At 38.4% G+C, this 12861-nt stretch overlaps 1 pseudogene; it reads left to right on the top strand.

The window, feature by feature from the left end:
- The first annotated feature begins 11073 nt into the window (after positions 1 to 11073).
- On the top strand, positions 11074 to 12179 carry LOC114211150 (microtubule-associated protein RP/EB family member 1 pseudogene; annotated as a pseudogene).
- The last annotated feature ends 682 nt before the right edge of the window (positions 12180 to 12861 follow it).

Here is a 12861-nt window from a genome sequence, read left to right as displayed (position 1 = left end):
AAATGGTGTGGACCTGGTGGTGAGACCTGGGAAATGAGGCGGGGAGGAGATGTAGACAGGGGAAAAAGAGACCATAGGAAAAAGTGACATTCTTAGAAGAATGTATACCACTGAGGCAAAGGACCTGGATGCCAGATTCAGGCAGCCTAGGCTGGAAACAATTATTAGCTGTGATAAATTCCTCAGGTTGCCAGGTCTGTTTTCCTGTTGGTTAAGGAAGGATGATGGTAGTACCCATCTATCTCATCGTGAGTATTAGATGCGAAAGCACAAATGAAGTGCTTAGTACACCACTGGACGTAGAGCAAGGACTCAGTGAATACTACTTTTGGTTATTAATAGTAGCGATGTGCATTTTTTATTATACTACTTAGTGTCCAGATGAAATGGTCTCTCCCATTCCCTCTCTAGAGAAATGGTACTGACTCATAAGGGCCAAATTCAGATGTCTACTTCTGAGAATATGCTCCAAAAGCCTTGTCATCTAGTCAGTATTGACACTGGCTTCTAGAGCTACACAGAGACCACACAGAGACTACTTTAGAGAATTATTTACTCTTTTATGTCTTTAGTTCGTAACTTATAATTTGATTATAAGACAGATAACAGTCTGAGTTGAATTAGTTGTTTGCTTATTTGGCTAGACCAAGAGACTGTAAGCTCCTTGAGGGCAGGACCCTGGTATCACCCACTACTGCATCCCAGCTGCCTTACAGATCCATGATCATTAGGAGCAGCGTCCTATGGTGACTATGAGCTCAAGATCCCCCACTTCCTAGCTATGCATCCTTGAACATGCTCTGAGAGCTCTCTGTTTTTCAGTTTCCTCATCTGTGAAATGGGAATAAGTGAACCTGGTGCTTAAGTCAGCAACGAGAACAAAACAAGACAACATACATAAAGTACCTGAAACATATATTGATTGTCCCACATTAACTGTTGTCCGTAGTGTAATAACATAGACAAATGACCTGAGTCATAGAATCTTGGTAACTTCTGTGCCCTTTGACACAGAAGGGTTCCTGTTTTATTTTCTTATTTTGCACTATGTTTAACTTACCAGTTTCATTATATCTATTTAGAGGGAGAGAGCACAAATAAATCCTAAATAAATACATAATTAAATAAATAAATAGTGAAGTTGGAGGAATTTTCAGATGTGTTTGTGTGTGAAACTAGAATATATTCATGATTTCTGAACATCAGTAGATTCCTCACTACATTTCACTGAGTTTCTATGACAAACAGGACTTCTCAGCAAGTTTTAGTGACTGATTTTACAGTCCTTGGTATTCCTCTACTGTAATTCCTGGACTTTTATATCTCCCTTCTCTGAGGTCCTCTCTTCTGAGCTCTACTTCAGCAAATGTAGGGCGCTATTTCAGAACGCACTTGATTAGCACTCACAGCGGAGAAACAAATGGAATATGCCTTAATCTTTTGCCTCTGTTATTTCTCCCAGCCAGTGGGCCAAATTGGCCAAATCACAGTGATGATGAGTCATTTTTCCTCCTCCTCCTCCAGATGTTTTACAATTTCATTTCATTACTATTACATGCTATACACCAAACCGACAAATATATAGTATCTTGAGTTGTCTCTAATTTCCTCCTAAATACAACCAAGTGATCGATTGACATTAAATATGGATTTTTATACTGGATTCTTTTTTACACAAAAAGATTTAAATAAAGCAAATTCTTATTTTGTTTGTTTACGTTTACACACTTTCTTGATTGAGTTGTCTGACATTAGAGAAGATATTAGAAAGAATAGAAAGATTTTAGATAATAAAGACATTAGAAAGATCTAGAAAGTAGGGAACAAAGGAAGGAGGAAGGAAGGAAGGAAGGAAGGAAGGGAGGGAGGAAAATAATTTTCCTTTTGCTTTCCAAGGCAAAATATGAGCTCAGGTTTTCCATATTTGTTTAATAAGTGTGTGGGTATGATATAAATTATATATCTTCAGTCTGTATATCAGTAGTTCTCAAAAGTTTTTGTTCAGGATACTTTGCTTTTTTTTTTTTAAAAGATTTTATTTATTTATTTGACAGAGAGAGACACAGCGAGAGAGGGAACACAAGCAGGGGGAGTGGGAGAGGGAGAAGCAGGCTCCCTGCTCTGCGGGGAGCCGGATGCGGGGCTCGATCCCAGGACCCTGAGACCACGACCCTAGCCAAAGGCAGATGCTTAACGACTGAGCTACCCAGGCACCCCAGGACACTTAGCTTCTTAAAAAAATTGAAGACACTAAAGATCTTTTGCTTATGTGTGTATGTTCATTGATATTTACTGCATTCAAAATTTTAAAGAGATTTTAAAGAATATTATCTATTAATTTATTTTAAATAGTAATAAATCCATTATACAGGAACATAAATAATCTACTTTTAATTAATAATTAATATGATTTCCAAAATAAACAACAACAAAAAGGTTCAGTGAAGAGTAGCACTGTTTTACATCTTTGCAAATCTCTTTAATTCCAAGTTTAAGAGAAGAGAGCTGGATTCTCATATCTGCTTCTACAGTCAGTCTGATATAATGTGTTATTTTGTTTGGTATATGAAAACAATCTGGTCCCATGCAGATAGAGTTATAGTTGGAAAAAGGAAGAGTATTTTCATAGCCTAGTTAGATAATTGTGGATGTTCTTTGGTACTACTTCAAAATTCTACAGGTGTTATTTCCTTAACAATTAACTGCAATGTGTAATCTAAAACCAGATTAATGAACTATTTGTACTTGGTATACTCACTTGACAATGAAAGGGGGGGGGAAACAAATCATGTCTTAATAGAATAGTTTTGTCCTTGTGGATCTCATGAAAATGTCCCAGAGATACATATGCGTGTCCAGACCACACTTTAAAAAACACTGCCATACTCCACCTTAAATTCTTATCTTATCTTAGAAGACAAAAAACAAAACAAAACAAACAAACCAAACAGCATTACTGAGAAAATTATGCAAGAAACTCTTAGGTAACTTGCCTTACCTTTGTCCAGTTAACTCAGGATAGAACCAAATTTGAATTTGGTCTTCCTCTCTTCTCTCACCTATAGGATATATTCCCAAAAATACAGAAGTGAGGAAATACAGAGGCATATAGTATGATTTTTCCCAAGGAAACATAATTCTTGAGAGATAAATTGGGTATTATAGCTATTGAGCATCAAATTCTGGAAAGAGCATGGTTGGACTGTTAGCATTGCTGTAAAGTCACACTGAGTGAGAAGACCTTCCACTTGAATGGAGAACAAACTCCACGGTGAAATTTAGGAAGGAAGAGAAAAACCGAAGTAGGAATATGGAAGGAAAGTTCAGAAGAGGTCAAAGAATAGATAAATACAGTCCATAACTAAAGTTTCAAACATCCCAGGGTGTGTTAGGAGATTAATTTATTCACCCATGTCATAATAAAGCTGTCATCTTCTGCAGAACCCAGAGGAGATGATGAGGAGGTGACTGAATACCTATCCTTTTGATGATTTCTTGGTCCTCTACTCCCCTGATGATGCCCCCATTCCAATTTTTTGTTCCGGGCCAATGAAACAGGGCTCCTTGTGATACTCACCATTAGCGTTATCAAAATAAAAAGAGCAGAGAAAGCAAAAAGAGAATAGAGTAAATCAAAGAAAAAAAATTGAAAAACATCAATATTAATAAAATGGGTTTAATATGGTATTGTGATATATGAAGGTATAGCATCACCAAATTCTATTTTAACCAGAAGATGGAGAAGGGAGGCAGCACCTATTGTATGTCTATTACATGCAAGGCATGTGTGGCACCCTGCTCCATGCTTGAGATAAAGCAATAGAAAAAAGTCAATTAACACCAGGGCATCCTATACCTCTCACTAACAGAAAAACTAGATTTGCTGAGAATGTCTAAGAAATCTTAGACTAATCTCATGAAACCTATATGATAACTATAGATTTTCAAAATTGAAAAATACCTCTAATGTTAAGGAATTAAACATTTTCTATCTCACGACCTATGTTTTGTCCATTTGTTTCTTTTCAAGAAAGTATCCAGGGTAAAACAAATAGTTTACAGGGTAATCTAGGTAGGTTTCTATTTTTTATGCTACATTAGCAAATACCATAGCTGTGCCATTATGCTAGAAATAAATTTATAAACCCAAAATAACTAGAATTCAGTTTGGTTTACAAAATTAGATTTGGTTAAAATTAAACTTTACTAAACCAACTATAAATGGAAACATTTTCGTTAAGCAATTTTAAGAACATTTTAATGTAAGGCACTGATAGACTGAGGGAAGGAGAAAGTCATAAGTCGGTTTGAGATTCTAAAGACCTGCAAGAGTTTTACAATATTTTTCTGCAGTGACCAGAAGAAATAAAAGCTGCTGTTAAGTTTTATACTATCAAATTTACTGCCATTTACATAGCAGCAATCCTTGATAAAACCTTTTTAAAAAATTATTTAGGAGTGTTGCTAGTAAAAAACAAGCAAACAAAAAAGTGTTTTTAATGTTAGTGATCAAACACATTAGTCTTTAAGCTTCCTATCAACTGGGATTATATCTACCTGTGTCATATTTTCTTCCTAGGGCCTTGCATCGTACCTCGAATATGGTAATGGCACAGTATTTGTTGAATATTTTCAGGGAATACATGTGTAAAAAGGGTACTGTCTTCATTATTCATTTTCAAGAAATTTAGAAATATGAGCATATCTTGGTCTACCTTTACCCAGATTTTTACTGTCTGGGTACCACCTGTAAATCAAGAGTATGGATGGAGTTATTACGGGGTCAGGGAGGTGAGATCATGGATCAGACTGAGCCAGAAGAGACACCACACAGGGGTGTCACTGGTGAAAACACAGAGCCGAGAAAGAAAAAAGAAAGCCCTATCTAAGAAGATTGCTGGGTTTGAAAGGAAAAAAGGTAAGAGAAGAGGGAGAAGTGAGACAATATCTGGAAAGAAATCGCCCGTGAGTTCAGAAGGCAATGGAATAGGGAACACTTATTAATTTGTAGTGGGAAGGTATAAATCTATGCATATTGACCATGCAGTGTGCTGTTTTTATATGGAAGTGTCTACTTTGTGGCGCCTTCCCATTGGATGGACGCTGGTGGCAGAGGCAGGGAAAGAATTTATCCAAGGCCGAACAAAGAGATACAAGTTAACTGAATACACCTCCAGGGAGGGACAGGCAGGACAGCAAAGGAGAGACGGTCTGCCATGAGGTGATGGTGAGGGCCTATAGTAATAGGGGGCGGTGAGGAAGTATGGGAACGCATGGAATTTTCCCTTTTTGGTAATCTTAGGAACCGTCCGTGGCTCGTTGTAAGTAGTCCATTGGTCCGTTAGGACCTATGGCTGTTTCCAGGTGCATCACTTCATGAGACTGTTTGTGTCAGTTTGGTGGTCACTGTGGGCCCTTTTGCCTTGTTCAAGTTTTCATTGCTCAGACTTGTTGCCTAAAAGCAGCCTCTACATACCTCTTCCAAGGAATAGAAGAACTTCCAGTCGCACTAAACCAGACCAGACATTCACAGTTTACTCTGTGTAGTACTTTGATGGAGGAAACTATTTCTGAGAGCAAGAGACCACCCTCTGCTTGCCTGTGGGTCTAAGGAGAGTAAGAATCATGTCATTTCTCCAACCACAATCTAGTTTCTTCCACCCTCAGTGGATCTACACAAGCTTCTGCTGGGGAAACTCATCGGTATTAGAGAGGACAGGCCTGTTCATCTAAACCAAGAATGTCTTCCACCATCTTAGATCTGCCAATCCAGTTCTCTCCTCCATTCAGAGGATGGGGTCCATTTAATACCTAACCCTAAATTCCTCCCACTTCTCAAGTCTATAATACCTGAACTTGAAAAACACATAAGTCACACTTCCTTCACAAAAAGTTATTTGGCATGTCCATCCATCTATCCATCCATTGATGCACATATGCATGCATGAGTGAATTATTTTCAAAGTTAGGGCTCTTGCCATAAAGTCACAATAAAAGTGTGACTTTTAATAAATAAATAAATAAAATAAAACATAAAGTCTTGCCATAAAAAAGGTGACTTAAGTTATTTCAACATCTCCACCCTTTGCCTACACATATGAAGATGTGTTGTAGTTTCGAGAGTCATCACAATGAAATAAAGTAAGGGAAAATAAAGTACAAGAAAATGCCAAGTTTTATTACGACTTATTTGTTAGAGCAAGCTGTGAAGACAGAGTGCCTAGATTGGAATACTTGCTCTACCATTGACAAGTTATGTGAACATGTTAGATATAAATAACAAGAGAACCTCAGCTTATAAGGTTTGGGGACTATTACTTTAGAGCAATAGCTGATGCATAGCATTTGCTAATTTGTTAAACATTGTGATGGACAAAAGAATATAAGACAGCCTCAATTTTCTAGTAGGAAACAAGGTATTTGGAAAGGTAAGACATAGAAGTTCCGTCACAGAGAAGTTAAGTATCTGTCTAAAGGTACCAGGATGAAAATGAAGTCCAGTGCTGTTCAGTCCTTGTGTCTAGGGGATATTTATTTGTTCTGACACTGGGGGTATTTATTTGTTCTGACACTGTCTCTTTATTGGCTCTTCAATTTATTTTTACGTTTTTGCTTTTGACCATCCTCTATTACATGTCACATGTTCATGCCACCTCAGCCATTTCAATCATGACTGATCTCATGCAAAAATCACCTACTCTTATTTTCAGTGGGTTTTAGGCACAGGAAGACTGGTTAGATCTGAGTTCAGCAAGATGGCTTGGCTGGCATTCATAGCAGACATCCAGAAAGAGAAGCGATTGTCCCCCTTTAGTGCCACAATTTTAACAAACGTGAACCACTAAGTTGAACTTGAAAATGATTTGCTTTGAGAGAGCCAGGGTTCAGCGCTCTTACCTCTAAGAAACAGACCACTGCATTCCAGGGCTGTGCCAGAAACTCATCTTTCCCCCTCTGGGATTTGACTTGAGGCTGGAGATGTAGGGCAATTTCTGACAGAGGGCAGAATACCCATGTCAATCTTGTCTCTCTCCATAAACCAAGTTTCTCAATCTACCCAAACATCAGGAAATGTGCTCATTTCAAGTTCTGGATCATTTCAGCTCTGAATTACGGGATTGGCGTTCCTCTTGTGGATTTCAAAACACACACCCACACCCACACACTCCCGCGCCCCCCCTCCCCCAACACACAACTAATACAGGCTTTAGGTTAAGGCTTTTAAATGACGTGTCCTTCTTTCTCCAGCTCCTGTATGTCCTTCCTCCCCGCCCCCCACTTTGACCTCTTATTTGTTTACAAGCCTTGCACTTCAAGCCCACTGAAGAGCTCAGGTCTTTTTACTTGAAAAATGACTTTCCATTCAGGAAGGAAATTCATAGGAGCAAAAAGGCTTAGCTGAACCAGTACTAAACATCTTCGTGTCCCAGTGATTGAAAGAACTGGCACTTGGGCCATCCCTCACATTATTCTCTGAATGCCATGACCAAATGTAAAAGTGAGAGGATGCTTGGGGTTGGTTCTTGTCTTTGAAAAGCAATGCTCCAGGGACAAAGAGGCTCTTTTACTGGACAGTAATGACGGCCACGAGGTGGGAGCCATAAACCAGGCAAGGCTGGGCAGTGTGCATGCTGACATTTTTCATTCCTGATATCCCACAAATATTTCCAGCTTCAACAGAGCCTCTGTGCAGATGAAAGGAACGTTTTTGTTTCTTGATTTTGTTATATTATGTTTGAAAATTCCTACCAGCCTCCCAATGACCCATTTGGAGATAGCCTGGCAAAACTATTTTTCACCACCTTTATATCCTCCCTTTTATAAGCAAAAAGAAACACTAATATTGGTGTTGTTTCCTGTAGGTAAATGAAATCCATACTTCAGCCTTCCCCAGACTGCCTCGCCTTTTTGTGTGTGGGGCTTAGAAATCTCAGGAGCTATTGTTCAGCCCGGCCTGCCCACGAGCCAGTCTCAGTGATGTGCAAGTAAGCAGATTAGATCCCAGACATTAAAATTAAAGGGAAAAAATTAAAAAATAAAAGCCATGGCCAACTTCTGTAAACATGAATGACCTATTCTGAAAGAAAAAGAACAAGCATTTTGCACAAAGACAGATGGAGATGTGTGGGGGGCAAAACTACCCAAGTCAGCAGGGGATGGATGTATGGGATGGATGCACTTGTCAATGACTTCAAAAAGGAGCTACAGTGCAGTTTTTTTTTAATGGAAGAAGAATGCAGGATTATTCCATACCTTTGATACATTCATTCCTTATTTTTATTGTCTGTTGGCTTGTTTTTTCCATTTGGAGATAGTTTACAAGAATTTGTCCCCTTTGCTCCACACTCTCCCCATCCACCAAGTCATGCAACCTATCTTCTTTGATGGAAAACTCCATTTAGAGCCTCCCTTCCTCTCTCCCTCCCTCCCTTCCTTCCTTCTCTCCCTCTTTTCTTCAAATATTTTTTGAATGTGTGTTATATGACAGGCACGGGGCTCAGCTCAAAGGAACAAAACCATCAAAAATAATGACACAGGTCCTTCCCTTATAATTTATAAGCTGGTTGGGAGAGGATATAAAATAGATAATTATGTACATAAATACATCATTATAACTGCTATGAAGCAAAATCTAGGGTGTTATAGGAGTCTACACGGAAGATTTAACCTCATCACAGATGTCTGACCATTTTCCCTGAGGAATGGCATTTAAGCTGATACAGAAAGGGTGAGAAAGCACAATGAAGTATCACAGAATTTATGATAGAAATCTGTTTAGGACACCATGAAGGTGCAAAGAAAGGGAAATTCTACCTGGGAGAAGAAAAGAGGTATGGAGCTTTCTAAAGGAGGCTGTGTTTGAGCTGAATATTGAAACTCTGAAAGAACCTGAAATAAAATCATATTCAATCTCACCCGAAAATAATATTGACTTCCATTCAACAGGTGCACGCTTCTTCCCTGCATTTAGGCTGTCTTCACTTTGATGTCTGATCCTATGGATTTTTCCTGGTTTTCACCAGTGACTACCTCTTTCTTCACTTTGTGAACTCGTAGTAAGAGGAAGAAGTCACATGCACACTCATTTCCTTTTTTTTACTCACTTACAATAAACCCCAGTCATCCTGACTATGTTTGAAAAATATCACAAGGAAATGGTGGTAACAATAGTTGTTAGAATAGATTTATAGGTGAATTTTCCATTTTTTAGTTTGTTCCTATATTCTTCAAATATACATGCTTTTTTAAGCCAAAGGTTTATCTATTTCAATCTAAAATTTTTAGTGTTTATAAACAGTGCCACTATCAAGGCTTTTTACTATATTATCTTTGGTTGTATATAGGTCATCTGAAATGCATACTTCTTTAAAGCAAAGGTATTATGAACAAATTTCCAATAGTTGAGGCTTCCTTTACCTACCTCTCCTCTGAACTTTGTCCTGCTCTGTCAAATTAAATCCCCAAAACAGCCCAAAATTCCTATCCCCAAGCCATCTTGAACTCTTACTTTGGAGTGATAGTATTAACTGGATGACAGAGTCGGCTAAGTGATAATGTTCCACAAATGACCTTTCTCCCAGACTATGGCCTGTATATCACTGTACAGATTTTCCTCTTTGCCTTCACTCATGTGATTTATAGCAATCTTTTTGTTTTTTTCATTTAATTTAATTTTATTATGTTATGTTAGTCACCATACACTACATCATTAGTTTTTGATGTCGTGTTCCACGATTCATTGTTTTCGTATAACACCCAGTGCTCCATGCAGTATGTGTCCTCCTTAATACCCATCACCAAACTAACCCATTCCCCCCGCGGAAAGAGCCAAGATGCCCTTCAATAGACGAATGGATAAAGAAGATGTGGTCCGTATATACAATGGACTATTACTCAGCCATCAGAAAGGATGAATACTCAGATTTGCATCAACATGGATGGGACTGGAGGAGATTATGCTAAGTGAAATAAGTCAAGCAGAGAAAGTCAATTATAGCAATCTTTTTAATAAACAATTTGAGAATTTTTATTTAAAACTGTAAAATTAAGAGCATTTTTACTTAAAATTAAATTTATGCTATAAAGATAATGTGTTATATTTTTAATAGTAAAAATCATCAAGGAAAACCATTTTCTCATTTTACAGCCTTGTTATACTTTCCCCAACAGCTAAATTAAATCAGTTATTTCTCATTATTTTACCTCATCTGTGATATAAATAGCAATACTCAGCATTTCCTCAGTATTGGTTGAAAACTGACTATATATAAGGGCTATACCAGGTGCTGTGGGGTTGGCTCTGCCTTCTTAGTACAATGTCGTAGGTGAGTGGTAAGAACAGTTCTTGTCTGGCTCACAAGCTCAGTAAGAAATCATTAAAATTTGGCTAGAAAATGTCTATTAGCTGTTCTTTTTTTTTTTTTTTACTTTAATGTCATTTAACAGACTAAGGATGTTACTTTCTAAGAGTTTTTATCACTAAGTGGATTATAACTTTTGTCATTGCTTTGCATTCATTAAGATGGTTGTAAGTTGGGGCACCTGGGTGGCACAGTCAGTTCAGCATCCAATTCTTGGTTTCAATTCAGGTTGTGATCTCAAGGTCATGAGATCAAGCCCCAAGTCAGGCTCCCCACTCAGTGCAGAGTCTGCTTAGGTTTCTCTCTCTCCCTCTCCCTCTGCCCCTCCCCTTCCCCCACCACATGCTCTCCCTCTCTCTCTCTAAAATAAATACATAAATCTTTAAAAAGAAAAATATGGTTATAACTTTCTTTTCTCCTTTATTCTGTAATATAATAAATTACTTTGATTTATTTTCAAATAGTAAGTCCTTAAAGCTTTCATGCAATGAACCTGATTTTGTTGTGATTTACTATCCATTTGTATATCAGTGGATTTGATTTTTCTAAGATTTTGTTTAAGGGTTTTATGCCTATGTTCATGAGAGAGAAATTAGCTTGCAATTTTCATCTCTTGTAACGTTCTTTTAAGATTCAATGGGAGTCGGGCGGTTTGAACAAGACGAAGACAGAACCGAAGCCGGGCACAGGCTGTGGAGTGGTCCCACCGAGAGCCGAAGATGGCAGTGAACGTATATTCAACATCAGTCACCAGTGATAACCTAAGTCGACATGACATGCTGTCCTGGATCAATGAATCTCTGCAGCTGAATCTGACGAAGATTGAACAGTTGTGCTCAGGGGCTGCCTACTGTCAGTTTATGGACATGTTGTTCCCTGGCTCCATTACCTTGAAGAAAGTGAAATTCCAGGCTAAGCTAAAACATGAATACATCCAGAACTTCAAAATACTACAAGCAGGTTTTAAAAGAATGGGTGTTGACAAAATAATTCCTGTGGACAAATTAGTAAAAGGAAAGTTTCAGGACAATTTTGAATTTGTTCAGTGGTTCAAGAAGTTTTTTGATGCAAACTATGACGGAAAAGACTATGACCCCGTAGCTGCCAGACAAGGTCAAGAAACTGCAGTGGCTCCCTCCCTTTGTTGCTCCAGCTCTGAACAAACCGAAGAAACCTCTCAGCTCTAGCAGTGCAGCTCCACAGAGGCCCGTTGCAACACACAGAACTACTGCAACCCCTAAGGCTGGCCCGGGTGTGGTGCGAAAGAATCCTGGTGTGGGCAACGGGGATGACAAAGCAGCTGAATTGATGCAGCAGGTCAACGTATTGAAACTTACCATCGAAGACTTGGAGAAAGAAAGAGATTTCTACTTTGGAAAGCTAAGGAACATTGAATTGATTTGCCAGGAGAATGAGGGGGAAAACAATCCAGTATTGCAGAGGATCATGGACATTCTGTATGCTACAGGTGAAGGCTTTGTGATACCTGATGAAGGGGGCCCACAAGAGGAACAAGAAGAGTATTAATGGCCTGGACCAGCAGAGCAACATCCGAATTCTTCACTCCAAATCATGTGCTTAACTGTAAAATACCCCCTTTTATTATTCTTAGAGGACTCACTGGTTTCTTTTCATGAGCAAACAGTACCTCTTCTTGGTACTTGTTCTGCACTTTGCAGAAGTTTCACCCCTTTTCCAATGAGTTTGAGTTAGGAGCTTTTACCCTGTAGCAGAGCAGTATTAACATCTAGTTGGGTCACCTAGGGAACAAAGAGGCTGACCATGGGGCTCACCGTGTGGATACTGGTAACACTGAGTGCTGGAAAAGGTGTTTTTATGTGATACACTGAGGTGGAAACCTCAGTAGAGAAATGTAAAGACTGATTTGAATTTTAAGCTAATGTGAAATCTTGGCAGAGAATGTTTTAATAAATAAATGCCTTAAGAGTAAAAAAAAAAAAGATTCAATGGGAAATGTTCTTTTTTTAAAATTATCTGGTACAGGTGTATAAGATTAATGTTATCTTTTCCTTAAATATTTGGAAAAACTCACCCCTGAAATCATCTGAAATTGATGAATGAAATTGACAGATGACTAAACAGCACTGGAAGATAAAATCATGAGTCACCCAACAAGCTAACAGGAAAATTAATTTAGGAGCCCAGGTTTCTAGGCTTCCAGTTTAGTGCTATGCTCACACTTGTTCTCACTTCAGTTGCAACTTTTATTATGCTATCTAGAATAATCAGAATTTGTTCTGGAAAATAGAAGCCATTCTAGATATTTTTAAAAAATGTAATTCAGTATATGGTATTAGATTCCCGGAGCAGATGGTTAGAGCACTTTCAGTAATTCTGGAAGTCCAAGGATAGTGTATGACCACCAATGGTCTCAGTTTCCTGTAGCACTGGGGTAACAGATTCTCAAAAGGAACCAGGGAGCCAGGAAACAAACCCCATATTCACTGTCTGTCATGGACCAATTGATTACTGATAGCTG

Source organism: Eumetopias jubatus, unplaced genomic scaffold (genome assembly GCF_037043125.1).
Source record: "Eumetopias jubatus isolate StellerSeaLion01/CBP00866 unplaced genomic scaffold, mEumJub1_p1.0 scaffold_4, whole genome shotgun sequence".
Taxonomy (NCBI): Eukaryota; Metazoa; Chordata; class Mammalia; order Carnivora; family Otariidae; genus Eumetopias; species Eumetopias jubatus.
The sequence above is the reverse complement of the archived record's forward strand: the minus strand, read 5'-3'. Positions and strand labels throughout refer to the sequence as shown.